Raw genomic sequence first — 5,146 nt, forward strand, 5'->3', positions numbered from 1 at the left:
ACTTTCCCAGGGTGGAGCACCGCAGGAGGAAACTGGGAGGGCTCTCCCTTCTAGACCTGCAACCTGCTGTTATGTGTCATGCTCTGTTTGAATCTCTCAGTGCTTTCCTCTGGCCCATGTTCCCAGCCACCTCTCTTTTGCCTTATGGGAAGCCTGGTGGAGAAAACTCCCTGATTTGAATACAGAAGGGATGAAACTCAAGGGAGAGAACCAAACATCTGGGGGAAAGCAAATGAGACTGGGAGGCAGATGAGACCACAAGCTGCAGGGAAATGCTGGGTCTGTTTGGGAAAGGGGCTATTGCCTGATAGCTGGTGGAGTGACTTGGGACGGCTGACCAGGATGACTGGAAGCAGAAAGCAGGGCTGGCTGGGGCAGTGAGATGGGGAATGGGAAGAGCAAAGGAGGGGTGATTGTCAGTGGGATGGGGAGAGGGGATGGGAGGAGCTCAGCCCATCTGCCTGGGTGGTGGGAGTTTCTAGTGACAGATGATGGAGCAGTGCTCCTATCATCCATCCAACTGCAAAGGAAGGCTTAGGCAATAGGGAGCAGCTTGTGTGGAGCGGGACAGCATGTGGTGGGAAGGCTGGGGCTGAGTGGCCAACGACATGCAGCTGAGCCAGCCTGGTACTGTCTGGGCAGCATACTGGGCCTGGGAATACAGCGGGAGAAGGAACAGTGAAGGGCAGGTGAGGAGGACCTGGAAGGGGGCAGTGGCTGAGCCCAGAGCCCAGGGCTTCCTTACAAGAAGGGAAACTGAAAGTGGGAAAGCATGGAGGGGACAAGGGAACAAGGGAGGACAGCCATATCAGCTTGTGTTTCTGGGACTGGAGACTTCTCCAGTATCCAAACAAGGGTCTTTTCCCAAGTCTTCCTCACAGCTCTTACTGTTCCTGTGCCGTTACCCCAAATGCTACCTGACAGCACATGTCACCTCTTGCTAGTCCTGCACCTTGCTGAGGACAACAGGCAGTTGCTGCTCGCTGTTATATCAGAATACACATTTCTCATCGCTGAGAAATGTCAGCACCAAGGCTGTCTGTACAACTGCCCTTCAATGTCCTCGTGCATATGAATTACAGTTGAGTCTCTAATTATGTGGCCACAGATTTATCTTCCACAAGACACCTGCAGCACACAGGTTAGATGGTGTTCTGGATGAGTCTGGGCTGTGTCACGAAGAAGGCTCTTTGCAGGGACTCATCATCATCTCTTCTTTTTGTTGTTGTGTTGTTTCGTTTCGGGTTTTTTTTTTCACAAAAGCGTGAAGAGAGAGGAGTGACTCATTGCTGAGGCAGTTGTGTGCTGCCCTGGATCCTTGCCCCTGCTGCGGATTTCCTACCTGATGCTGAGCGAGTCACTCACAGCAATCTTTTCAGAGGTAGGTATTAGCTATCTTCTATTTATTTTGGCATTTTGCTCTGTTTTTAGCCTTGTGCTATCCTGGGATCCTGATGTCTCATTTGCAGGAGTATTTATTGCTCCCTGTTGCATGTGAAGGGGGACTTGCACCTGACTCTAGAAAATGCTTTGAACTGCAGAGCACTCTGGTAAAGTGCTCAGATCAGCATCCCCACCTTTCAGGATGCATTTGACCTTCCCTCCAGGAATGCTGGATCTTCTCCAAAATGCTTCTGTCTTGCTCTGTATGAGTACTGTAAATCTATTATTATTTGGGAAGTACTGAGAAACTAGAGTATATGTTGTGTAAAAGAGACCCTATGAACATCAAATGTTGTTTTTGGAGTGGGGGCTGCATGTTCTGAATGAGCTGTGAGTCAATGCTTTGAGGAACTCTGTCAGCCCTGCTGCATGTGTCAAGCCACAGGTACCTTCCTCCTCAGGTACCTTTGCTCTTGAATTGCACGTGGCAATATATTTGTTCTCATTTCTCTTATTTTCTTACTTTCACTGCCCTTGGACAAGTAGAACTTCAGCACAGTGTAAAAGTTTTGTCTGCTCTTTCCCCGATTGCTCACACTTCCGTAGCACACGCAAGTGTCTCTGTGGCCAAGTGACCTTAGTCTTCAAAGCAGTGTGTCCTTCTCCAGAGAGTGAGTGAAATGGGATTCTGATCAGGCAGAACTGCCAAATGTGACCTGGCAGTTCTCTGAGGTCTGCTAGGTCACTGGAGCTCAGCTTTCCCATGAGTTTTACTAGGTGCTATGAATATCATATACCGTGACTCTGGAAGGCCACCCAGCCGTGACCCTGGGAATAAACAGCACAACTCTAGCCCTTCTTTTCCTTTCCTACCCGAGGAATGACATGATGGGAAGTAGAGAGGCTGGCTGGGTGCCCAGTGAGGTATAGCCCCCTTGGATACACCAGCCCACAGGATTCGCCTCAAGACACATTGCCATGGGTTTCCTCTACAGTGCTGCAGCGAGAGCGCTGGGGACAGCCCAAGGACCTCCGCATGTGAATAGGACAGCAGCCAAACGTAGCCCATCTTCTTCTTGCCTGGCTTCAGCAGCAGCACTCCCTGTATCATCTAGGGGTGCTTTGACCATGTCTGAACCCTGTGAAAAGTAGACATGAGGTGTCCCAGGTGCAGGGCTCCCGGTTGCTGAGCTGAGGGGCTTGGACTCCCTTCCATGCTCTTACACAAAGATCCCTTCCAGGCAAACTAGGGAGACAGGACGAGGTGAGGCCTCTTGGAGCCTCATCTGGGAATGTTGTTTTGAATGTGTGAGCTGCGTCTCACCGCTGGGTCTGGGAGCTTAGACAGCCTTCCAGGTGCTGCTGTCTGAACAGAGTCTTAGTGTACCTCGGTTGCTGTGTTGTGGCGTCTATTACAGTGCTAACCTGAGGGGGTGTTCATCTTTGGAGAGGTGCACAGAGGAAAAAACGTGGTGCAACTGCCCACCACTTGGATCACTGGAGAGGAATGGAGATGGCCCAGCGGAGTTTGTGAGCATGGATTCTGCTTGTCCCTCAAATTTATTCCCTCTCCAACCCAATCCCGGCCTCTCTCTAGTTGGGATCCTGCTGCTTGTGTTACATATAACAACTTCCTTTCTCAGACACCGGGGCAGAAGTTACCTGTTGCACCACTGGAGCACTGACATCTCTGATGGAGACAGGGTCCCAGCAGTCCTGGCTGCTACATACATAGCCAAAATCAGCAGCCCCTGGCCCAGGCTCCCTAATAAAAATTACTCCATAAGAAGAGGTGTAACTAGGCAATGCTTGGAAAGAGGTGGGTGTTAATAGATCACATGGCTAGCCAGCACTAAAAGCTTGATTACAATTCAATTAAGGGAATGTTTCTAATTAAGGAGTTCTTATTTTAAGCTGTCAATGATTAAAATAAAGGTAGCTGAAGTGTCCGTACACACTCTGATTTCATCCCTGAGGGCTGCATCTACATTGGGGATTTCTTCAAATTCCCTCCCGCTGCCTCAGTCAGCAACAGGGGGAGAGTTGGTATGGCCACTGTCCTCCCAGACCTTGCACCTGCCTGCCAAGCAGTGTCACCCCAAGCTCTGCTCCCACAAGGTGTGCTGAGAGCTGCTTCTCCTGGGTGCTGACTCAGATCCATCCTTCCCAGCTCTGTATCAGAGCCCACCTCGCTCAATGCCTGTATGAGCCTGCCACTTGCAGCAAAGTCAGGAGCGGTGCTGGGCTTTGGCAAATCCCTTCTCCACTGATGTGCACCCACCCAGGGAAGGAGAGCAACCCTCGGCTGGATCCAGCAGTGGCTGCATACTATTACCTGCCTTCCCATCTGCTCACTGTTACATAAGCTGTGAAAAAACAGAGGTTCAATGGAGCATGTGAAAGGAAATGTCATTACTACAAAAAACTCAATTAAATTTTAAATTCTCCAAGTGGAGGCAAAGTTCGGTAATAAAACAGGCCCAGCAATGAGAGAGGGAAGCAGCACTGGTTCCCAAGGGTTTGCATAAATGAGGAACTATTCCCAGGTCTCAATGGCCTGTTAAGTCAGCAGGGGCACTGGCTGGCAGTGGGATTCAGAAGGTTGCAGCCCCCCATCTTGGTACAACTTGGAGCAACGACTGCTCTCTGCAGCGCACGGTTCCAACACGGCTACAGGCTGTGCCTCTTGGTGCCAACAGCTGGGCTTACATTGTGTGTTTGGAAGCTGGTATCAGGGTCCTGGCTTAGGAGCACCTAAGGGCTGTTCTGGTATGGGGGCTCCTGAGCTCTTCCCCATCACACTTATCTCCAACTGCAGGAACTGGGGTTCTTGACTTTGGGATGGCTGTGCCAGAGCAGCTCCTGGACCCTGGCAAAGCATCCTGGTGCCTCCAAAGCCGGGCAGCATCTGGCTTTTGCTCCACAGGACCCTCTGTCCCTTCCAGCTCACACTACACTGGCCTCCAGCCTTTCCTGCAGTTCTGCTCCCGGAGCTCTCAAAAGCACCTCCATCCTCCTTTGCACATCCACCCCCAATCTCCCAGAAGCCTCAAAATTGTTCCCCCGCCTGGGCTCTGCTCCTACACCCCCATATAGGTCTGATACATCCTGGCTGCTTCCCCTGACTCAGCTGGCTTTTGGAGATGCTCTGGGGCTTGCTCTGCCCACCTGCCCCCCGAACACTCCCGGGTCTGGGGGTAGCCCCAGCTTTGCACCCATCTTTTGGTGGGTGCCTCGTGGACCTCTGTCTGTCCACATTAGGGTTTGTGTGTGTGCTTCGTTATTCGTGTGGATTTGCAGGGGCTTCACCCAAGGGGCCTCCCCACTCCTGAGGGGCGTGGGCTGAGGAGGAGCCGTGACACTGTGGGGTTGGGGCAGCTCTGATGCCTCGTGGGCCTTCCTGATGGGTTCCCGCTTGACATCCGCCGCCAACGCGATGGGACCCAGCACCCTCGTTTGATCATCCCCATGCGGGGCCACCCTGCTGTGGGGACTGTGGACTGCCATGGGTGGGCTGTTGCCCCACTCTGAGGAGAAGCCTTCAGCGGGGTCGCGGCCCCCCAAACCGAGCCCGTGTGTGCGTGCCCCGCTCGCCGGAGTTGGACGACGGCGGCTGGGAAGGCGTCGGGAGCGGCGGCGGTTGCGCCTTTAACGGCGGGCGGAGGAGGAGGCGGAGGAGGAGGAGGGCCGGGGCTGCGCTGGGTGACATCAGTGGGTTTGGCTCCGGGGCTCAATGGAAACTGGGTGAGCGCCGGGCTGTGCC

This window comes from Corvus cornix, chromosome 1A (genome assembly GCF_000738735.6).
Source record: "Corvus cornix cornix isolate S_Up_H32 chromosome 1A, ASM73873v5, whole genome shotgun sequence".
Taxonomy (NCBI): Eukaryota; Metazoa; Chordata; class Aves; order Passeriformes; family Corvidae; genus Corvus; species Corvus cornix.